The following is a 25,904-nucleotide window of genomic DNA, read 5'->3' on the forward strand; positions in this document are numbered from 1 at the left end:
TGATTGGCATTTGGTTGAAAGAGGTATGTTATTATCTACATACCTGGAATCAACAAATGGGAGTGTCTGGGTTAAGATAAGGGGTTGTGAAAACAACATTCTACAGATGAACCCTCCAGGTAGCAGTCTTCAGAGAGAATAGATGGCAAGTGTCTCCAATCATACCAAAAAAGGTGAAAGACTCTCAGTCTCTCCTGGATCAAAAAAAGACCCGTAAAGGGAAGGGGATTCTCTGCAGAGTGTTGATTTTCCCCACAAGAGACAACTTTACAGGATAATTTGAAAATATTCAAAGAAATATATTTTTGAATAAAAATACTTTGATTTTTTCTAAGGAAAATGGATGTGCTGCCCTCAAGAATAGGCCAATGCAAATAGCTGGTCCAACATGACTCAGCGAGTTTGGAACGCAGGCACACAACGCCACTCATTATGTAACCTGTTTTGTGTAAGCTCATACTTGGCTCTGAGCCACTATTGTCTTTAAGGAGTATAACTGTCCTGCCAGAGATGGGGAGAGAGAGACAGTAAAGTTGCTGATGCTGTGAATAGTGCTGCTGCTGCTGCTAATGTGCCTGCATGCATAAGACAGCCGGCCGCCTTGGAGGCAGACAGGAGAGATCAAGGAAGGGGCATGAGCTCCAGGGAGTGCAGCTGCAGGTGTGGGGGCAGCAGGAGCTGTAGAGCTGCTGCTGGAAGGGGAGAGAGAGAGTAAAGCTGCTGATACTGAGGGCAGGGCTCTCAGAGAGAGAGAATAAGGCCATGTCCCAGTTACCTACAGTCCCCCAGGTGCTCTTTCAGCAACCTACTACCGCTCCACCAACTCCCCTCACACCTTAGCTTGAGCTATAACCTGACAGATTTCTTTCAGGGCCTGTTAATATATCTGATGTGATACTATTCTAGAGTGAGGTTGGAATTTGGTATTTTATTGTTACAGACTGCTTCGTCAGTCTTAAGTTCTCTGTTTTAATGTTAATGCTGGTCAGTTTTGCCTGAATTCCAAAAGGAGAGGAGTATAATGGGGCATGTCTGACCCCTTCTTCCTATTATGGCCAGAATTAGTTTTTCAGGTTTACTTTGGAATGCCCTTGACCTAAAGGAGGGATTCATTCAGTTGGTTGGGGGGATTCTTAGGATTTTATTTTTGGTTTACAAGTGTCAGCACGTAGTATTTTTATTTTTTACTTCACATTTTTTCCTTACTCCTTATCAATATACATCTGAACTCTGTCTCCAAGCTTATACCAATTGATGGCAATTGCCTTTACCTGGTTACTTCCTCAATATTGAAGGAGTAAATCAGTGGTTGGTAGGCCACTGACACAAGAAACACCTGGAGTAGATCGCAGTAGCAGGATGCACCTGCGCCCCAGAAAGGGCTATTCCAGGAGAGAGACAAAACACTTCTGGGGCACGGTCTAAGGGTTTCCTATGGAGAAACTAGTATTCACACATTAACTCTCCTTCAATTTGGAGTAATCTGAGAGTCAGTGGTCGTATATGGCTAGCAATTGTAACCTTAGAAAGGACATATATTTTAGCTGTACCAGAAATTTTTTTGCTTATTTTATATTTTATCTGCCTGCCCCCCAACCCCCACCCATGGACATTAAAAGCTCCGATAAAGCAGGTTTTAACTTATTTAATTCTTAATAAATTCCTATATTGGGTAAATTGGGACTTTATTTCTTTATTTTATTTACTTATTTATTTATTTATTTATTAAGATGGAGTCTCACTCTGTTGCTCAGGCTGGAGTGCAGTGACCCGATCTCGGCTCACTGCAAGCTCCGCCTCCTGGATTCACGCCATTCTCCTGCCTCAACTTCCTGAGTAGCTAGGACTACAGGTGCCCACCACCATGCCTGGCTAATTTTTTGCATTTTTAGTAGAGACGGGGTTTCACTATGTTAGCCAGGATGATCTCGATCTCCTGATCTCGTGATACGCCCTCCTCGGCCTCCCAAAGTTCTGGGATTACAGGCGTGAGCCACTGCGCCTGGCCTAGGCCTTTATTTCTAAGTAGGGGTGGTTTCCAGTGACTGCCAGTAGTATTTTGAAAAGTGTTTTGTTGCAAACACTGACATGTCAATAAAGTAAATTTGATTCTTATTTTCCTTCCAAAAGGATTTTAAGAAATAATTTGGGTTGATTATCATGAAATGGGAGAGTTCCCTGAACCCCTTGCAAGATGTGTGACAGGTGTGTGGCTTGTCTGTTCAGCCACCACACCTGCTCAAACCTTTTACAGGAGGGGAAGCATGCAGATGGACAGGTACAGCAGCCAGATCAAGCGCTTTGGGACTCCAGCCCCATGGTAACATCAAGCGCTTTGGGACTCCAGCCCATGACTCCCAAAGCCCAGGTGGGTGTGTATTACAGTGCACTCTTGTAGCTTTGCTGTCTGCAGATAGCTTGTTAACCTCCTCAGTGCCCTCTTGGTACCCCGGTCCTTGTCCGGCGTCCAAGAAGAATCAGGTTGCACACAGACTTAAAGGATGAATAAGCGGGTGTTATTGAGTGGTGGAGGTGGTTCTCAGTGGGATGAGTGAAGAGCTGGAAAAGGGATGGGGAGTGGGAAGCTGATCTTCCCCTAGAGTTTGGCTGTCCAGTGGCCGATCTTCTCTCTGATCATCCCCAGCCGAATTCCTCTTAGCATTCAGACGCCCTTTCTCTGCCATCCCAGTCTGCCATTCTTTGGCTTTTCTGCTCCTCTGCTCATCTGCTTCTGGAGCTTGGGGTCTGGGGTTGATACAGATACAGGATAGAGGCGCATGGTGGGCCAAAAGGCAACTTTGGGGCATAAAAACAGGAATACCTGTTCCCATTTAGGGCCGTCGGTTTCCAGGTTTGAGGGTGGGGCCTTTGCAGGGGAACCACTCTCTTCTACCTAGTATTTCCCTGTCTCCTGTTTGTATCAATCGTTTTTCACTTAAATAAAATTAATTTGATATTATCTAGTGCTTTGGGGTCTGTGTGTTTTTGTAACATAAGTATTTTTTATTCTTAACAGAAAGTTGACCTGACTAAAGAATAAAAGCATTACCTAAACCAACTTGCAAAATTAAACTACAAGTTCTATTTATGGGATCAAGTCTGAGGACAAATAATGTATTTGAAAATCTATTATGTGGGTTTTCAAACTTATAGTACACAAAGAATCACCTGGAGATATTGCTAAAATGCAGGTCTGGTGTACCACCAAGATTCTGAGTCAGCAAGTTTGGCAAGGGGAATTCACAATTTGCGTTTTAACAGGCACCAGTTGATGCTGATTCTGATGGTCTCATGTGGCACCCTCAGAGGAACAATGGACTAAGTTTTACAACTTATTTGAATTTTACAAATGATTTTCTGATATTCATTTCTATGTAAGTTGAATTATCTAATCAGCTGCAAACAGCTGATAATTATCAGCTGCAGATAATTATTTATAGAAGAAAGTAAAATAACAATATAAATGATGATTTATAGAAAAATCATTTGAAATAATGAGTTTAATTGTATTATGTGAGTTATTATTAATTAGAGAACTTGTAAATTTTTGATAAAAGAAATATTTCCATATTTCTTCATAACTGTGAGAACAGAATAAACAGAGAAAAACACATAGGTGTTCTCTATTAGTTTATAGTAGCTTTTGAGCTACTATAAACACATTCATATAAAAAATAAATGCAAAGTTTCACTTTTTAGTTTGTACTCCCTTATCTATGATGATAAACTTTCCCTGCCTTTCACATACAAAAGAAATATGAATCAAAGCGAATTGATATTTAAATATAGGACATTAACTATAGAAATACCTACTGTTAACTCACTTTAAAGATGTTATGAACTAAAAAATAACAGCTTAATGTATCATTTACCTATAATTTTGTCTCCATTCTGCTTAATCATAATTGTGGCTAAGTGTATTTTTATACTCAATCTTGTATTATAAAATTAAGATATAAACTATTCTCTCACTTTCTTTTTCTTCAAGAGAGCCGATACATCTAAGGAGGTAAGACACTTTTATTCACTGGAAAACTGGATAATAAAACATGTATTGAACTTTTAATAATTTCTTAATTTTTCAAAGAAATGTCATGGGTAAAGAAGAAAATTCAATGTAAGTATTTTCCTGATGATGTTGTGGAGTCCAAACATGTTTTATTCTCCTGGAAGAATCAATACTTACTTCTGAAATATATGCATATTGTGTATGGCTAATGTTGCACATTGATTGCATTATTTACAGTACACTGACAAACGTCCCAAATGTCTTGTAGAATTTAGGTGGAAACTCATAATACCAATCTGAGGAAGACAATTATTCTCTGAGAACTTAGGTTAACATTGCCTGGTGAATAATTCCATTGGCCTAAAAAATGGTTCAATTTCAATTCTGTTAAGCATAATATATAACCTACAGTGCATAGATGCTGACAATCACACACCTAATATAGTAAGTTCCCACCTTCTCATTTTTGGATGGTGATAAAGTCATTAAACTGGCTATCATATGTAAGATAGAAAATGTTATTTTAACATTTCTTAATGGGTGTATGCTTGATGTCTCATATTATTTTGAGCTGTCATATCAATGTGATATGTTTTTTTAAGTTATCCTTACTAATACAGTAAATATATTGTTAAATATGGGACTGTTTTAGTCAGGATTCTTCATAGGCACAGAACTAATAGGATATGTGTATATATGAAAGGGAGTTTATTAAGGAGAAATGACTCACATAGTCACAAGGTGAAGTCCTATGATAGGCCATCTGCAAGCTAAGGAGCAAGGAAGCCAGCAGTGGCTCAGTCTGAATCTCAAAGTCACAAAGTAGGGAAGCTGAGAGTGCAGCCTTCAGTCTGTGGCCAAAAGCCCAAGAGCCCCTGGCAAACCACTGGTGTAAGTCCAACAGTCCAAAGGCCGAAGAACCTGGAGTCCGACATTCAAAGACAGGAAGTATCCAGCATGGGAGAAAGATGAAAGCCAGAAGACTCAGCCATCCAGATTATTCCACCTTCTTCCCCCTGCTTTTGGAGCTAAGAGGCAACCAATTAGATGGTGCCCATCCACACTGAGGGTGGGTCTTCCTCTCCCAGTCCACTGACCCAAATGTTAATCTCCTCTGACAACATCCTCACAGACGCACCCAGAAACAATACTTTGAATCCTTTAATTCATTCAAGTTGACACTTAATATTAACCATCACAAGCACCCAATACGAAGATGAACAAAGAGAGAGGATAGCTATTCGTGTTAACAGAAGAGAATATTAAAGAATGTAGGAGTAGTGGCGTGGAGAAACTCCACCTAAGTTGGATGTAGTAAGAGTCTCCTCCCCATAATATCCAAGGGTGGACAAAGTAGTAGCTAAACGTATTATTTTTAAGAAGATTTCAGCCTAGTTTGGACTGATTACCTGTAATCAGTGTTCCCACATGTATAATAAAACCACAGGCTCTAACAAACAGTGAAAATGTAAATGCTTTATCTTTTTTTATAACACTCTTTTAACCATTTGTGTTTTAGAAAAGGGACAATATCAATAATAGTTCAAGTGATTATGTACATTGTATATAAGATACTAACAACTTTAACAATCTAAGCTTTTAAGAACAATTGTGAAACCCTTGCATGGTCATCGTCTGAATTCCCTGCAATTTTCTATATTCCTTTGTGTGTATCCAGGGGAGGTATCACCAATATAATCCATATTTATAGTATCAGCTGTATCTAGCATATCCAACGTATTATCCTTATTCCTATCCATATGATTACAGGGCACCTCAGTAAACACAGGACATAATTACAAAGGTAAGCTAAGTCTAGTGACATGTTTTTACTATCCAGAAATATCAATGCTGACAGTTAAAAGAGGAAAAACAAACACAAACCATAACACCAACAGTTCCAGTCTAAAAACTCTAGTCTTCTGAAACCCCTTGAGATGTATTCATTTATTTAAGTGCTTCTGAGATAAAGCCTCTGTCCCACTATGGTTAAAAGTCTGGGCTTTGTGGAGAAGAACCTCTACCTTGGTCCTGATAACTACTGTTGTTTACTGTTGTTGTTTTTAAACCTCAGTTTTATCAACAAAATATGCATTAATATAATATTTAAGAAATTTAGAGAATTGGTGACGCTTCTGAAAGATATATGACATAAAATCTCGGAAAGATATATGACATAAAATCTCAGAAAAATGTATGGTTATGACTTCAGGCTTTTCTGCCACTAAATCTGTCGCTGGATGTTGTTTAAATTTTATGCCCCAAAATGTAATCTTTGGAAAAGCTGCATAAGCACCATCTGTAACATGTGAGAAATTTACATGTTATGGCCTAAGTAACTCTAATAAGCAATTACCATGGGAACTAACATAATACTAACAAGGGAATATAAAAATATTATCAATTTCCACTTCAAAAAGTGAGTTTTATCTTTCTGTGTACAAAATTAGTTGTTCTGAATTCTATGAGAGATGAAATATTTCACTACAAAATAAAGCAAACTTTTGGAGATAAAAGAGGACTGCTCTACAGTTCAACACTTAAATGGTTCGTAAGATTGCAATTATTTTTCAGAGCATTTGGAAGACTGTATTCTAATAGGATTCCCTGTTTCTATTAATTATATTGGAAGATTGTATTCCAATAGGATTCCCTGTTTCCATTAATGATATGGGAAGGAGACTGAACTTGATCCCCTAGATAATAGCTGATGACGTTGAATCAAGAAAGGATATATGAAAAATATTATTTTGGGAAGTTAAATAGAATGCAATACTTAAGCTGTATGTAAGTTGGAGAATAAAAGAGGATGATGACAGAAAAACAAGAGAAATTTACATTAGAATTGCAGATGGTGGATAATAACTTTATTCAGATACTCATTTAATGAGTATTTAATTGTCTCCTGTGTGTCAAATGCTGTTTTGGGTGCTGCATTATATTAACTAAAATTATCTATAAATATCTAGTCTGCATCAGGCCAGGACCTACCTGTATTTACAGGAAGAAACATTTTATAGACAATCTGTTATTTTCTTTTCCTGTACCTATTTGAGTGGCCAATCCAGTTTCTACATGCATATTTTCATCCCTCATGCCACATCACACAACCACCAATTTTTGCAAAATTGACAAAAAGGCAATGTGAAATAAAACAAAGGCCATAATACTTGCCTTCGTAGTTGATGTTTAATTAGATAGTTCTAATATCAAACTGCTAAACTGGTTTTACTGCTGTTCCGAGTAATAAAAAACTACTCTTTTCATAAAAGTAGTGGATATCAGCACATTTTATGTATATGCTCTTTAGTTCTATTTTTTTATATTTACAGACGTAAAACATTTCTTTCATCACTTCCTTTTCCAAGTTCGAGTAGCACTGACTGAAGCACCTTCACAGGTCCTGTGAAGTCACATATTTCTAATTTGGTCTGTCATCTTTTATATCTAACCAACATAGGGACTTCAAGTGCAGCTAGATTATTGCACGTATTTATTCTAACATTTGATTTGCTCCTGGAAGCCTTTGTCACAGCACATATGCTAAGCCTCCAAAGTCCTCACGTTTCTTATCTCAGTCCCTACAGACCAGAAGATAACCCCCATGTCACTCCATAGCTTTAGGCAGGAATTCAGAACACAACAATGTTCTCCACGAGTTTGTCAGCAATGACTTTCCTTCATTTATACATTGAGTGACACTAGCTGTCAGGCCCTCTTTAGATACTGCACATGCAGCAAGGTCTAAGAGAGATGAAAGTTGGCCTTCAGGCAGTTTACATTGTAGTTGTGAGGTAGAAACAACAAGTGAAAAAATAACACATAGTATCTCAAGTAATGATAAGTGTGCTAAAGATGTATAAGGCAGGGCTAAGGCAAAGAGGCTATTTAAAATAGGATGGTCAAGAAAAACCTCTCTGGCACAGTGGCATTTTAGAAAACATATGAAGTACTTATGTTCATAAGTTAGCATGAAAAATAAATTTCCAGCAGAAGAAATAGCAGGGCTGCATTCTACTGTGGTAGAAATACATTTGTTGCATTTGGGAAAACTTTAATGAAAACAGCATGAATAGAGAAGGCAAGACGTGGATCAAAATAAATTGTATTACAGAAAAGAGGTGAGTAGATAATTGAAGCTCCATAGGTCAAAGATAGCCTTTGGATTGAGATAAATGCCATTGGATCAGGCCTTGATCTGATTTATATTTTGGAAGAGAGGCAAGGGTTGAAGCACAGATCCCTTATTTTGGCATTACAGAAACCTGTTGGCCCTTAATATTTTTACATCCTTTTGTTCCACCTGTTCATTCGTTTTTCCCATATTCTCCTAACCTAGAACTTCATATTTATGATTTGAATATGATTCATATTATTTTACATACTTGCAATAACTCAACTCCAGTGAAGCCTGGTTTTGAGTAATTATATTTGCTAAAATCTCAATCCTACAAATTGTTAAATCTTCTTACACTGCAGCTCTACTAAGAAAACTCAAATGTACAAAGAGAAGAATTTATTTTATGTTTTATAAATTTGGCATACAGTGTTGCTAAGCAAATATTATTCTTGTATTTAGTTTTATAGCTCTCACCCTTTCCCTTCAATAAAATGTCCAAATGTATCATTAAGTTTTCTGAAATATCCAACTCATCTTATCTTGTAGTCAGTTCCAGAAAAAAATCTACTCTGGATTAAAAACTGAGCCTATTTGATCTAACCCATTTAAGCTCTCTGCTTTCACTTGTTTGTAAATTAATCTATACTTGACCAAATTTGTAATTCTCTGCAACATCTTGATCATTGACATGATTCTGTTTTTCCAGAATTATATATTCCTATTGTTCCTTGTTTTGTGTTTCCTCCTTTATAGTTGGAGAATTTTAAAAATTCATGTTTTTTTCCATGAAGATTATAATGGTGAAAATTATAATAATGATAGAAACTAATATTTGCATTTCAGTCATTTTAATTGACAATGTGATTTTTATATACTCTCCCTGAAGTTTCAAGTATTATCGTAACACTTTATAAATAAGAAAATTTTAGTTCAAAGACATGAAGCAAACTAAGCAACCTCTAATGTCACTGCAACATGGGAATTAACATTTCCTTCCCGATGTTTCATCCTCTTGGCTTCCACAACATATAAACAGCTGAGAAATACCTCTTCTACTATTCTTTTCCACCACAGATTTTTTTTCATAGACTTTCTATTTTCTCTTGCACATTACATCAGTGCTAAGTAGGATATCTGTCCTCAGCCTATTCTCTTCTGACTCTACACATCTTGATTGTATAAGCTGTAATAATTTCATAGTTTGATTACAATCAATAAGATAGTAAGTACCTAATCTGCAGCTCCAGTGTTGACCTTTTTCTCCCAATTTTAGACTCATGTAATTAGCCCTTTCCTGGGTTTCTCTGTCTTAGCCTTTATCCTTGTCTGAATCACAAATTATACTGTAAACTCCTTAAGAACAACAGTAAAGCTTGTCATGCCATGTCTCTAGAATAAACAACATTCTATCTTATCTAGTAGATTATCATGTTGTTCAGCATTTGTCAATCATATATTTCATTTTAGTAATTTAAGCAGGAGCATAATGCAACGTTTTTAGTTAAATAAATAAATATCATGGATATTGGTCATAAATGGTTTCATGTTTCCATCATAGGAGAATTGCAGAATAAGGAGAAGGAGGAGCAGCAACTGGAGCAGCAGGAAGACAAAGAGGAAGAAGAGGAAGAGGAGAAGGAGATGGTAGTAAAGAAGGTGGAGAAGCAGGATTGAGGAGAGCCCAGCATAAACATCACTACAAATATCCATTCATGAGTTGCATCCTTAAGCAAAAATTGTATTGCCTCACCTGTGATAAAGCAGTACTTTGTTGATGTTTCCTTTTTAACAAAAGGTCATGACATTTTCAAAGAGAATAGTGTTTGGTATAGAGGATAAGATATCTGTTTTCTTTAATTATAAAATACGAAGTCATGTTCTGGTTTATCAGTCTTCTAAATTGGCCTACTCTTCCTGGAGGGTGAGACCATAACTAACACGAGAAGGTCACTCCTGTGTTTCTAGCCCACTATCCTTGTTTGACCTATCATACATAATCCCCACACTTCCAAACTTGGGGAAGCAGAAAATGATGAGTGGAATAATGCCTACATGTTGGTATTCCAACATAAAATGAAGATGAGTTAAGTTTAATTGTAATTTTAAAGTATGCATATTAAGATGTATCAATATTTCTTAGCATGTAGTTTGCTGTTTATTAGTGCCTTTGGGCTACTAGTTTGCTTTATGTTCATTAGAACATGAATACCTTAGATCTGCTAGAACTGTACCTAATATTGTTGGATAAATGAAGCAGTGAAGAAAACCAGAGGGAAGGAAGGAGAAGAGAGGGAGAAGAAAGAAAGCAGAAAAGAAGGAAATCATTTGCCTTTTCCCAAATAATCAAAGCAAAATTTATTTTTAAAATCAGATATAGTTCAGTAGTTACTGAACCATGGGCCAGGCACAATGGCTCAGGACTGCAATCCCAGTACTACTTGTAGGCTAAGGCAGAAGGATTTTTGAGGTCAAAAGTTAAATACCAGCATGGGCAACATAGCAAGACCAAGTCTCTACTAAAGAAAAATTTAAATTAAATTAACCAAGAGTGGTAACACATGTCTGTAGTCCTAGCTAAACATGAGGCTGAGGTCGTAGGACCACTTGAGCCTAGGAGTTCCTGGCATCTGTGAACTATGATCTCACCAATGCACTCAAGACTGTGCTATGCAGCAAGACCCCATCTCTGGAAAAATAAAATAGTTACTGAACCCTATGTAACTTTTTTCCACTCAAAATGTAAAGAGATTGTATTTGTTTTACCTAAGAAGAGACTTTGTATCTATAATGCTTATAAATCTCATGACAAAAGAACAAGAGTAATATATATCTAATTTGATTTGAATTACTTATTTGCCTTAAGAAATGACTTTTATTTTCTTGTATATTACCCAGAGAATAATCATAATTTCCAGTAAGTCTGTTCTAATACAGCATAAAAAAATTACCTAATAAATACTTCCTTAAAAAATCTGATATGAGATTAAACCACAAGTTCTCTTTACTGGATAAAGCCTAAGGATAACTAATGCATTCACAAGACAAATATGTGGTTGCTTACTTTTTTTATTTTTTGTTTTTATTTTTTGTAGAGATGGGGTCTCACTATGTTACCTAGACTGTTCTTCAACTTGTATACTCAAGCAATCCTCCTGCCTTGGACTCCCAAAGCGCTGGGATTACAGACATGAGCCACTGAGACCAGCCTTGTTTCAAACTTCACAGTACCCAAAGAATCACCTGGAGATACTGTTAAAATGCAGGCTCCTTAGGGCAACCCCAAGATTCTGACTCAGCAAGCTTGGGAAGTGGGACTGAGAATTTGCATTTCCACAGGCTCCAGCTGATGCTGTCTGTGATGGTCCCATGTGGCACACTCTGAGGAACAATGCACTAGGCTGTATAACTTACCTCAACTTTATACATAAGTTTTTAATATTCAGTTCTTAGTACATTGAATTATCCAACCAGCAGTGAGTAGGGTAATTTTTACACAAATTTTCCTAGGAATGTAATTAAAACATTTTTTCCTTCACTCTAGTGTAATCATGTCAACACATGGCTGCTATGGAGAAATATGCAGCCTTAAAAACTCCAGGAAATTAAATTGAATTTCCAAATATGTATATATTCAGTCATATGTGAGATATATATCACTGAGCACTTAGAGTCATTTCACCATAAATATAAGAATTTTTTATCATATTGTAGCCAAAAGATTACTGAATTTGCAAATGTTTGCATTCATTTTGTAACTTAAAATATTCTAAAGTCAATGGAAGATGGTAAAAGTATGAGATAAATAATGATTCGAAGAAAAACTCTTGAAGTATATGATGACTATAATTTCATTATGCCAGTTATCACCATTTATCAGAGAACATCAAGTAAAATCTTGATGACATGGTTAGTATTCTTTTTGTCATAGAGTTGTTCCACGTTGGACACATACTTGTGCAAACATCTTTATCACTGCAATCATTTCTATGCCTGGTTTCCTCCAGCATGCTTTTCCGTCATCTGACTCACTCATGGCTAGACTAACACTGGGATTAACATGCGATAGGTATAGTTGTTTCCTGATTACTTTGTCTTCACAATTATCTGTTGCAAAATCACTTTGTTAGGGTTATTTTTATCATTTGTAGAGACAGATTTTGGGCACTACTTTTGGTTTCCATGATATGATCTCACAATTGCCATTATTTAACAACCAAAAAAAAAAAGCGGGGGGAGGGGGGAATTTCAGAGTGTTTAAATACATTGGCCCTCTAGGGAAGCACATCATCTCTTGAAGCTTCACTTCAACTTCACTACTTCTGTAGTCTCATCTTGGGTAAAAGGTAATATGTTCATGTGTAATCGAATATGATATCTTAATCTAGAGTGTTGCTTCCTAAAATCTTTTGAAAACTAATTATAAAAATGCGTATTTGTGTAATGATAATTTCTCATAAAGAAACAATTGAGAGATATGGTGACCCTCTTAGGATCTGAAGGTAAGTTGAGAATCTCAATTCCTATACGTTGAAATCAGCAAGCATCATGCAAAGTAAATAATGTGGAATATGGAGACATATTCCAGCTTCTCTCCTGATGGAACTTTCTAAAAACCTTTTTATTTCCTTGTCTACATACTGGCATCTACTCTCCTACTTACTACTTTTACCCTTAACTTAAATTCAAAGTTCATATTTTAATAAAATAGCATATGTTCTCTTTTTTACAAATGTATATCTTGTTTCACAAGTTTCACTTTTAAAAATTTACTTTATTCCCATAAGTAAACATTTCTCACTACCTTTGCATTGACCTTCCCATCATTTTAAACAGTTCTGTTATTCTGTATAATAAAAATATTATATAACAGTTATGCTTTTCTACCTTACTGTTTTATATTACTGAAGTTGTTTTCATTCAGTTGTGATATGGCAGAAAAGAAAGATTTTACTCTTTCATATTTTTATTATTTTGTCATTGGGGAAATATTTTTTAAACCATTGCGTATATATTTATACATCTATGTCTGTATATCCATCTTTCAATTTATCAAGGTTAGTAAAAGAAAACTACTCTTCTATAAGTATTTTTTGATTCCATACTTTCAATACAGTTTACAGATATAAAAAACACTAAAGTTTTTGTTCTTTTTGTATCATAAAATGACTGATGGGTAGGTTTATCTATCAGGTGATAGAAAAACCCCAAGGTACATATTATTTTTACAGTTGCTCTTAATACCAGAGATTTCCTTTTTTTTTTTTTAATTTGAGACAGAGTTTCACTCTTGTTGCCCAGGCTGGAGTGCAATGGTGCAATCTCAGCTTACCTTAACCTCTGCCTCCCGGGCTCAAGCGATTCTCCCGCCTCAGCTTCCTGAGTAGCTGGGATTACAAAGGCGCTCACCACCATGCCCAGCTAAATTATTATTATTATTATTTTTAGTAGAGACGGGGTTTCTCTATGTCGGTCAGACTGGTCTTGAACTCCTGACCGCAGGTGATCTGTCTGCCTTGGCCTTCCAAAGTGCTGGGATTACAGGCATGAGCCACCATGCCAGGCCAGGAATTTCAATTTAAATAACTGAGGCAAATCAGTGAATAAGTAAAAAAGCAAATGCCATAAATAATGAGTTCTGCTTTATATTTTGGAGATTTTGGGTTATTAATAACAGCAATTTTTTTATAATTAAGTAAAACATATTCTTGTAATGTTTTATCACAAGTTACTGGTAAAAGAGATTAGAATAATGAAGACCATTACCTTTATATGGATTACTCTATAGTTTTCAATAAACAGGTAAAAATGTCATTTATTTGTAAGTCTTGTGGCAATTATGTGTTTCACTGAAAATATCTCTATTTAGATGTCTATAATTTACAAATAATCTGTTTAACTTTTTTTTTTGTTTAATAACCAAGGAACTGGGTTAACTGGCTTATACATGTTTATGATAACATATCATAGTCCCAGATTAGGTTAATTTTGTTGAATGAGATTATTTAAAATATTAAGTCTTCTTCACCAATTCCACTTCTCAGAGGAGGTATGAATATTTTCTCTGTGACTTCTTATCAGTTTGATTTTTTTCTACCCAATATCATTAATGTTCTAAACTGAATGTTACACCATTTTTGCAACTCTCAAGACAGAAATCTGGCTCATTTTCAGTGACGTTATTATAAAGCGATTGCCCATTGCTTGTCATTATAACATCCTAAGATCTCTTTACACTGTACCTTAAATATCATCCCTAATGCCATTATTTAAGGTGCCCCATAATGTTACAAAACCTAAGTAATCAAGTAATCATGTTGTCTCCAGTTTTATCCTCCCTACATTTTGAACTGCTTGCACTTTCAATATGGTATCCTCTCTCTTTTTCATTTTCTTATAGTTGCCCAACACCTCTTTACTCATCCCACAGAATCCAACTCAAGCTTTACTTTATTCTTTACTTTCACACCCCTATTCACTTGGTCTGTGTAAGGTGTTGGTTTGTGTGTTTCTCTAACGCCTTAGCATTTCCATATCAGAGCTCTCACTTTTACTTATCAATGTCTCCAACAAGTCTCCAAATTTCATTATGTCAGACAATGGGTTTTAATTGTCTTTCTATCTGGCATGTGTCTCCCAGTGCTTTGGAGCATAGCATAATCAATAAAATTTTGATGGGCGAATACAAGAAAAAATGTGATACTGAATTTCCACGTATGTTTTCAGAGAACCCAGCCAACTATGAAGTTCCTTGTGTTTGCCTTCATCTTGGCTGTCATGGTTTCCATGATTGTAAGTATATCAGGACATTTGAAGAATATATTCTCAGTACCTATCCCAAGAGTCTCTCTATTCTTTGTATTCTGCATATGTTAGTGTTTACTTGAATACAGTTTTATATGTTTTAAGGTTTCTATATGAACATTTTTTTGTATTAACCTACATAAGTTCTTTAAGCATTTAGAATGAATATTCATTATTCACCTACAGACACTAAAGTATATTTAGTTTAATGTGAAATAAAGTTTTACTGAACTTCTTAAATATGTGGAACTGAGAGCTTGTAAAAGTATCTTTAAACACGTAATACTCTAGACCATCTGAAGCTAGAAATCTCAGGAATGAAGTAGGTGCACTTGAGTGGAATTCAAGTATTAAAAGATGTCAAAGTAGAAATTTTCAAGTCATTCTTTGCAAAGCCTAACTTAAAATTAGTTCACAATTATTTAGCACACACTTTCCAAAATAAAGCTGCTTATTTTTAACTTTAAAACAAAACAAAACTTCAGATCTATTACATGCTATGAGTTCCCAGTCTGTATTGTCATTTACTACTCTGTATCACCAGGTAAAGCACTTGACTTCTCTGGAGCTCTTTCTTCTACTCTACTTCCTTCTCTTTCTCCTGTTCCTTTTCTGTCTATGACATTAGTAGGAAACTGGCCATGAAAGAATAAAAATACTCCAACTTATCTGGTAAATTCTAACAGATATTTCAAAAACTAATTTGATTATAAAATCATAGTATACCACATTATTTGTTATAAAAAGATAGGTGTCTGAAAAATAAAACATAAAAATGTAAGGAAAACAGAGAAAAACATAATGCTTGTCTCTGTCAGTAAATAAAAGTTATATGTAAGTAGCCTTTGAGCTACTGAGAACATATGAAAAACTACAGTTTCACTTTTCATTCATCAATGATAACCATTTACTCCCTTTCACACACCAAAGAAGTATAAATCAAAATAAATTTATATTTGAATATAGCACACTAATTACAGAAAAGCATACTCTTGACACATTTTAAAGATGTCATAAAGCAAAAATAACTAATTTAGTGTCTATTGATGATTTGCTTACATCCTGTTTACTCACAATTGTAGCTGCTGAGTTCATTTTTGTACTCAATCTGGAATTATAACATTAAGATAATAACTATTGTCTCATTTTCTGTTTTCTAAGGGAGCTGATTCATCTGAAGAGGTGAGTCATTTTCATTCACTGGAAAACTTGTTTTCAGTTTTGTCCTCCCTACATTTGTATTGAATTATTAAGCTTTTCTTCATTTTTCACAGAAATATCTTCATAGATTGAGAAGATTCGATGTAAGTATTCTCTGATAATGCTGTGTAGTCCAAATAAATTTTATTCTCTGATTACTTATTCTTCTAGAAGAGTCAATATTTATTTTTCAAATATATGTAGTAGTTGCAAAAGTGTACTTGTTTTCATCTATTTATGATACACAGGTAACAGTCACAAATGTATTGTGTCCTAACAACATTTCAATTGAAACTTATAATGCCAACCAGAGAAACCAGTTACTCTCTGAGTCCTCAAGTATCATCTCCTGAGTAATCACATTGACCTAAAAAATAGTTAAAATTCTAATTCTATTAATTATCAAACATGCCTCATAGAGCATAAAGGCTGATAATTACACATAAAATATGGTAAGTTTGCATCTTCTGATTTTTTTTGAGGGCAATAAACTCATTAAATTAAACAGGCCATGATAAATGAGATAGAAAATTTCATTTCTTTAACATTTTTTCTTAATGTATGTATCTTGATGTCCCCGTATGTTGGCATATAATGTCAACCTGATAGGGTTGCAAAAGATCTCCTAACTAATATAGTAAATACATGGATTAAAGTAACACCAAATAAAAAGGTGCTCTAAAAGGGATGATGGTTATTTGTGTCAACAGAAGGCAGAAGTATTAAAGAATGTAGGAATCATAAGAGACAGTAAGCTCATTAAAAGAGTGACCACATAAGCTGTCACCACATAAGCTGAATTTAGTAAATATCTCCTTCCCATAATACTCAAAAGTGGGCAAACTGGTTGCTGGGAGGTAGTATTTTGAGGAAAATTTAAAACCTCTTTGGAGTGATAGCCTATAATCAGTGTTCCTGCATGTAAAATAAAACCACAAAACTGTGAACATACAGTACAAAGGTAAATACTCAATCATTTTTACCTGCTTTTAAAATGTGTTTATAACCAAAAAGAAAAATCTAATTAAAAGTTTGGAAAAAATCTTATAAGTAATATGTAAGTTCCTAAAACTTTAACAATCTGAGCTTCTAATAAAAACATTTGCACTGTCAATATCTCAATTTTCTGCAATTTTCTTTCTCCTTGTGTGTATACAGGAAAGGCGGTATGGCCCTTATCAGCCATTTGTACAACCACCACTATACCCACTACCATACCAACCATACCAACCACAATACTAACAATATCCCTGTTAATATCATCAGTGACTGCAGGACGTGATTATTGAGGTAAGATGGGTTTAGTGACATTTTTACTTTCTGTATCAGTGCTGACAGTTAAAAGAAGAAAAACAAAAACAAACCATTAAACCAACAGCAGTTCCAGTATAAGAAAGCAGCCTGATATAGCTCCTTGAAGTGTATTAGTTTATATAAATGCTTCTGAGATAAAGTCTCTGTCCTGCTATGGTTAGAAGGCTGGGTTATAAGATGGGGAACACCAGGGTTTGTATCCTGGCCCTGACAACTACCAGTTTCATGACTTTAAACTACTCTTAATGCTCCCAAACCTCAGTTTTCTCATCAAAAAATTGTGTATTATAACACTGAAATATACTTTTTAGAATTGGTGACACTTTTGAAAGACATATCACATAAAATCTCTTGATCAGAAAGGTTTATAGTTATAACTGCAGGGCTTCCCTGCCACTAAATCTGTACCTAGATGTTGCTTAAAGTTTTCACTCCCAAAATGCAGTCTTTGGAGAAGCTTACATCTGGGAACCATCTGGGAACTCGTGAAAAATTTGCACTTTATACCCTAAGTAACTCGACTGAGCAATTACTATAGAAATTATTAACATAATGCTAACAAGAAAATACGAAAATGTCATCAATTTCTTTTTAGAAAGTCAGTTTTACCTGTGTCTACACAACATTAAATGTTCTAAATTCTATGAAAGACTAAATATTTCACTACAAAATAGAGCAAACTGTTGGAGATAAGGGAGGATTGTTCTACAATTCAAAGTTAACACAGTCCAAAGGATTTCAATCATTTTTCAGTGCATTTGGGAGATTATATTCCCATTCAATTCTCTATTGCCATTAATGATATGAGGAAGAGCCTGAACTTGATCCCTTAGGTTTTAGGTAATAACTGATGACATTTAATCAAGGAAAGATGTACTAAAATATTATTTAGGGAAAATGTATATAAATGAAATGTGTAGACTATATTTAAGTAGAAGAATAAAATAGTATGATGATTGAAAAACAATTTAAATTTGAATTTAAATTATATATGCTGAATGATCATTTTTATTTGTTCAGATACCAATTTAATAAGTGTTTAATTGTCTACTCTGTGTCAAATATTATTTTGGGCCCTGCATTTTATAAACTAAAATTTTATATAGTATCTACTCTGTACCAGGCCAGAATATAAATGTATTTACAGGGGTAAAAATTTTACAGATAATGTTTCTTTCTCTGTGCAGGTTTGATTGGCAAATACAACTTCTACATGCATATTCTCATCCTTCATACCATATCACACTACCACCACTTTTTGAAGAATCGTCAAAAAACAATGCAAATGAAAAACAGACTATAATTTACTGTGTACTCTTTGTTTCAAGATACTTGCCTTTTTAATTATCATTTGGTGATGTAATTGCAATTTAAACTGTTAAGCTGTTTTCAGTGCTGTCTCTGAATAATAGAAATCACTTCTTCTCTAAAAGCAATAAATTTCAAGCACATTCTTATGTGTATGCTCCTTATTTTTCTCTTTCCTATTTATGGGAATAACGATTTCTTTCATCATCTTCTTTCCCAGTTTGACTAGCACAGACTGAAGCACATAATGTCAGAGGTCCTTATTTGTAATTGAGTCTGTCATATTTTATGTGTTACAAACATGGTACTCAAACTCCCTTATTATTAGAGCTATTTATGCCAAGATTTGATTTGCCCATGGTTTCCTTTGAGACACCACAGTTGCTAAGCCTCCAAAGCACTCACATTTTTTATCTCAGCCCCTGTAGGTCAGAAGATAACCACCATGTCACTCTACAGCAGTATGTAGGCATTCTGCATGTAAACCATCTAATGCCCTCCATTAGTTTTTCAGCAACGACTTTTATTCAAGAAATATTTATTGAATGACCCCAGCTGTCAGGCCGTCTTCTAGATGCTGCAGACAAAGAGATACAAAAGTCCTGCCTTTAGAGAGTTTACATTGCAACTGGCAGATGCAGACACAAAGTAAATAAATAGTACATATCTTAGGCAATGATAAGTGTGCTAAAGAAGTATAAGCATGTCTAGGGCATAGAAACAAATTTAAACAGGATAGTCAACAAAAGACTCTCTGATATAGTGACATTTTATGAAAGTTATGAACTAAGCATGAGAGCCAATATAGAGAAATAAATTTTCTAGCAGAAAAATAGCAAATGCAAATTTATTTTGATAGAAACATGTTTGTTTCATTAGGGACAAATTCAAGGAGACCAATATAGACAGAGAAGGCAAATGGATCAAAATAAATTACTTCACAGTGTAAGGGATATGCAGGTAATTAAAGCTTTTTAGCCCATGTTAAGTCTTTGATTTGAGATGGATAACATTGGAGAAAGATACAATCTTACTTATATTTTGGAAGGGAATCAAGGGTTGAATCATAGATATCTACACTTGGGCCTTACAGAAATCTGTGAGTCCTTCCTATTTTTATGTCCTTGTATTCTATGTGTTCCTTTTACAATTTATTTTATTTTCCTCTAACCCCGTACTACATATTTTTCATTCACTATATACTTGCAATAATTCGAACAACTCCAGTGAGCTCTGGGTTTGAGTAATCCTACTTGCTAATATCTCAATCCTACAAATCCCCAAATTTTATATGTTTCTTTATCAAAACCTAGATATATAGAAAAAAAATGTATTTTTTTTTCTAAATTTGGAGTACGACATTGCTCACCAAGTTTTTCCCTTGTATTTGATGCAATACCTCTCTTATTAACCTAAAATAAATTGCCCCAATATTCATTTTCTGAAGGATCCAACTCATCTCAGTCTGTAGTCAATTTCAAAATAATAATAATAATAATAATAACAATAGTCTATGTATTTGAAGGGAGAAATGAATTCATTAGGCATAAGTGTCTTAAACTTCTTACTCTCACTTTTAATAAATTAATCTATATCTGACCAGATTTCTAATTCTCAAAGTCTTAAAGGTGAAGATGACCGTCATGTTTTCCAAAGATATTTTTTCATTATTCTTTGTTTTGCATTTTCTCCTTTATTTTCAGAGAAATTTTTGAAACTAAGATGTTCTTTCAAATGAATACTATGATGCTAAAAATAATAATAAAACTACCTAATGTTTACCTTTAAATAATTTATATTTTTAATTTCTCATATATATGAAATAAATATTTCATATAATATATAAATCACATTTCATATTATATATATGGAATATATATCTTTATTTAATTCACTTTCAACTATTATTATAACATGGTCTGGGTAACTAAATTGTCGTTTAAAGAAATTACAGAATCTCCTATTTCACTACAACTTTTGTTCATTGTGATTAACATTTTCCCTTTGAAATTTCATCTCTTTTGCTTCCATTCTGTATGTATATTGCTTGAAAATACTATACTATTCTTTTCCTTCTCAGAGATTTTCATGGGCTTTCTATTTTCTCCAACATACTACATCGGTGTTGTCTAGGGGATCTTTCCTCAACCTTCTTTTTTTTCTGGCTGTACACGTCTTTCCTGTATGATTTCATTTCTTTTCATAGGTCATTTTCATAATTGATTAAAATCAATGAGCTGATAAGTCCAAAGTCTACAGTTCACGCGTGGGAAGAAGAGTTCCTTTCTCTCAATTTAGACTTATATAATAAACACTCTTCTAGATTGATGTGCAGTTGCCTTTAACCTTGTATGTTTTATTAATTAAACTGTAACCTCCTTAGGAGCAGAAAAGAACATTTACTTTGTATCACCAGTGTCTAGAATGTTTCATCTTATATAGAATACAGTCCAGTGTTGTTTCACATTTGTCATTTGAAGTATTTTTCCTCTTAATATGGAAACTGTAATATAATATATTTTTATGTAAATAAACATCACAGATTTTTTCATAAACTGTTGCATACTTTCATCATAGTAGAAATAGAAAAGAAGAAAGAAGAAGAATAGGAGGAAAGCCCAGCATAAATATGACTGCAAATACCTATTCATGGGTTACATCCTTAAGACATCAATTTAACGACATGCTTGTGATAAAGCCTTCACTATTTTTTCATGTTTCCCTTATAAATGAAAGACATTGCATTTTCAAAGAGCATGGTGTTTGTTTATAAATAATTAGATAACTGTTTTATTTAATTATAAAATGTGAAGATGAGACATGTCTGATCCATCAGTCTTCCAAAATGGCCTACTGTTCCTGGAGGGAAGGTCACTCCTGTGTATCTAGTCCACTATGTTTGTTCAAACTGTCATACACAATTCCCACACTCCCTAACTTGGGGAAACAGGAAACGATATGTGAAATAATGCCTATATTTTGGTGTTCCAACACAAAATATAGATGACTTAAGTTTACTTGTAGTTGTAAAATGTTATATTAAAATATATCAACATTTTTTACCGGGTAGCTTATTGTCTGTCAATACCTTTGGACAATTACTTTGCTTTGTGTTCACTAGAACATGAATATTATAGAAGTAATACAACAGTGCCTTACATTGTTGTTTAAATGGTTAGTGAAGAAATAAATAGTGGAAAAAAAGTAGAGGAGAAAGACAGGAAAGAAAGAAGAAAGGGGAGAAATCATTTCACAGTTCAAACATATCCAAAGCAGTGTTTACTCTTCAAAGTCAGACATACTTCAAGTTACTGAACTATATATCTCTTTTCCATTAAGAAGTGATGAGAGATTGTATTATTTTGATCACGAGAAGAAACCTTGTATCTCCAGTGCTTAGAATAAATCTATTTTGAATTGAATTATTTATTCGCCTTAAGAAATAATTTATCTTTTTGTATTTACCTAGAGAATAACCATTATTTCCAATAGGACTGTTCAATTATAACATAGAAGCTTTACCTTATAAATATTTTCCTAATAAATCTGACACATTAAGCCATAAGTTCTATTTGTAGGATGAAGTCTAAGGACAAATAACACATTTGTGAGTTGACCATGTGTTTTTCCAAACTTTACAGTACAGAAAGTACCACCTAGAGATACTGTTAAAATGCAAGTTTCTGGTGTACTCCCAAGATTCTGATTCAGCATGTTTGGAAAGTGAGACTAAGAATTTTCATTATAATAGGCTCCAGCTGATGGTGATTCTCATGGTTCCATGTAGCACACACAGAAACAATGGATTAGGCTTTATAATTTATCTTCAATTTACAGATGAGTTTTTAACATTGAGTTCTAAGTGTTTGAATTATCCAATCAGTCACCAGTTGGTTAGGTTTTGAACAAATTTATCTAGGAACTTAGTGAATGTTCTTTTTTTTTTCCTCCTTTCTGTCTAGTGCAATCATGGCAACACATGGCTTCCATATAAAAATATGAGCCTTTAAAAACTCCAGAGAAGTACATTGAATTTCCAAACATAAGTATCCAGTTATTATGTATGATGTATATTATTATACTAAACACCTAGAACTATTTGGCTGTAATTATAAGAATTATTTTATTACATAGTAGTAATCAAGAGATTACAGAATTTTGGCAAATGTTTACATCCACTTTATGAATTAAAATATTTTAAAGTCCATGGAAGAAATTAAAAGCACAGTATTACTCATAATTTTTAGAAAAATTTATAAAAATATATAATGACTCCAATTATATTATGTCAGTTATCACTATTTCCTAGAAAATAGATTAAATTTTGGAAGGATTTTAGTATCATTTTTGTCAGAGTTGTTTCATCTTGGACATATAGTTGTTGAAATAAAATAGAATGTTGTCCACGCAAACATATTATAGATGTAATCATTTCTATGCTTGGTTACTGTAGCACGATTTTTTCCCTCATCTTATTCTCACATGTCTAAACTAATTAACATATGATGGATCCATTTGTTTCCTGATTTCTTTGTCATCACAATCTTTATCGTAAAATAATCCAGTCGAGTTCAATCTCAGTATTTTGTAGGAATTTCTTTCGGTCATTTGTTGCTCAGCAATCGCAGGGCATGTCTATAGAGGTAAGACGAGTCTAGTGATTTTTTTTTTTTTTTTTCCTTTTACTTTTCAAACATATCAGTGCTGACAGTTAGAAAGAAGAAACACATAAGCAAGTCATAAAACAGTTCTAGCTTTAGAAATGTAGCCTGGGATAGCTCCTTGAAATGTATTCATTTATATAAATGATTCTGAGGGAAATCTTCTGCCCTGTTATGATTAAAAGGGTGAGCTCTGGGGAGGGGAACGCCTGTGTTTGTATTCTGCTCCTGACAACTACTATTTTCACGATCTTGAAGTATTACTAATCCTTTCCAAACTTCAATTTCCTCATCAACACAGTGGATATTATGATAATACTTGTACTCTTTGTAGAACTAGTAACGCTATTGAAGGACGTATTACATAAAAGCCCTTCATCAGAAAGGTACATAATTGTGACGGCAGGCTTCACTGCCGCTAAAGCTGTATCTGGATGTTGTTTAAAACTTTTCCTCCTAAAATTTAATCTTTGGACGAGCTACACAAGCACTATCTGGGATCTTGTGAGAAATGTAGACTCTAAACCACATCTAAACCAAACGAATCAGAATCTGCATTTTAATAACATCCTTATGTGATGTATAACACAATAACTTTGAGAATTTTTGTCTTAAGTAATTCTAATAAGTAGTTAGGATAAAAATCACTAATATCATATCAAAAATGAGAGAGGAAAATGTTATCAATTTCCTTTTTAGAAAGTCAATTCAATTTTACCTATTTATATGCAATACAAACTGTTTCAAATTTCTAGGAAAAAAATAGTATTTCTAGGAAAAAATAGTTTTTCACTACAAATCAAAGTAAACTTTTAAAAATATGAACACTGTCCTGTGATTTACTGTTGAAATCATCCATAGGATTTCAATTATTTTTCAGTGCAGTTGTAGATTTTATTCCAGTCGAAATCTCTGTTGCCAATAATGATATGGGAAAGAATCTGAACTTGATACTCTAGGCATTAGGTAAGAGTTGATCATATTTGATCAAGAAAGGATATATTTAAAATATTATTTTGGAACAATAAATGTGAATGAAATATGTCAGCTATATTTAAGGAGGGGACTGAAATAGGTTATAGAAAGACTTAAAAGAAATGTGGAAAAGGAGTCTTTGTAAAGGATATTAACAGGTTTAATGATAGATTGAATGAGAGACCAATTCAGCAAAGGAGAAAAAACAAATGGGTGCAACGTGTCAGGATTGGATTAGCAAATAAAAGCGCAAAGCACTTTTATGCCTTTCAAAAAAGAGATAATGGTTGGCGGTTATTTATGTATTTGTTTCTTTTTTTCCCAAGGAATTTTGCCATGTATATGGTTTGTTTGGTTTAGGTGGAAGACGTTGAAGAAATTAATTTGGCTATGCTAACTTAGAACAACAATTGAAAAAGCGTTTAAACTAAAAATCGAAGCAAGTTAAATGTTAGAACTGAACTACTGAACTCTTCAAGAACTTTTTGTCTATTTTTGGAGATAGGTGGATAAAATACAGGCAATCTTCAGACAGTTAGAATATCACGTAATTAAAATGTCAAGTGATTGGATGAGTATTTAGGCATATTATAACAGCAGGAATATGGCAGTTAAGATAAGAGAGCATGCAGAGAGATAATAAGGAAGACCACTGGAAATCTAGCAAAATAATTTAGGATGAGAGATCGGAGCTAGAACTAAGAAAGAAGTGGTAGAGATATCAGCAATTTATTGGAAATTCTGATCATATATTTTAGAACATTTTTGGCAAAGTGTTTTTATATGCATAACTTTAACCAAGGCACAAGTTTTAGGCAAGGATTTTTTTATCACCTCAAATACTAACATACATTGAGAGACTTTATTCAGTTGAAAGATCATTAAAATAGGAAGAAAGATCTGATCTCAAAAATGTTCAAGCATGTCAACATCAAACATAACAAGAAGTTTCTCAACTGGTAAGAATTTTGCTTACCACTGAGACAGAGGTGGTAAGCAACGATTAGCAGAGCCTTTGGGGGAATTTGGGCAAGCAAGGGAAAACAACCAGGAGAATCTGATAAGAAAAGTATTCCACTGTGGTCTGCTGATTCTCAGGATAAGCTAATGAAGGGACACATTCCAATGTTTAGTGTTTGCTCAGGCTTGAAGAGCAGCAGAATTTCGAGGCCTGTCGAATGGAGAGAAGCCAGAATAATATTTGGTCAAGACAAAGCAAAGAGTAAGAAATGGGTAATTGTGAATACTTAATCAGTCACTCAGGAATATGTCTGCAAAACATAAGAGAATTAGGAATGATTAATCAGTAGTTCAAATTTAATAAAAAGAATTTTTATTAAATATTTTCCTTTACCTACAGGGGTGTAAGTAAGTCTTATTTGCTCTGTACTCATATGATTCTTCCTATTCAAAAAATCCCTTTACCTATCTAACAACACGTTAAGCCACATACAATATTTCCAGTGTCTAAAAAGCATGTTTTATAGAATAATTCGAAAGAGTAGCGAATTATTTG

At 34.1% G+C, this 25,904-nt stretch overlaps 1 protein-coding gene and 1 long non-coding RNA gene across 2 annotated transcripts in view; one reads left to right on the forward strand and one right to left on the reverse strand.

The window, feature by feature from the left end:
* Positions 1-25,904, reverse strand: part of CSN2 (casein beta) — an 86,069-nt gene that overhangs the window by 25,317 nt on the left and 34,848 nt on the right. The gene's annotated exons all lie outside the window — the stretch shown is intronic.
* LOC101015236 lies at positions 12,368-18,901 on the forward strand. Its single transcript, XR_647005.4, has 6 exons — positions 12,368-12,472; positions 14,853-14,918; positions 16,092-16,112; positions 16,205-16,234; positions 17,289-17,420; positions 18,632-18,901. It is a non-coding gene; the product is annotated as an uncharacterized LOC101015236 (long non-coding RNA).

This window comes from Papio anubis, chromosome 3, assembly GCF_008728515.1.
Source record: "Papio anubis isolate 15944 chromosome 3, Panubis1.0, whole genome shotgun sequence".
In the NCBI taxonomy this organism is placed as follows: Eukaryota; Metazoa; Chordata; class Mammalia; order Primates; family Cercopithecidae; genus Papio; species Papio anubis.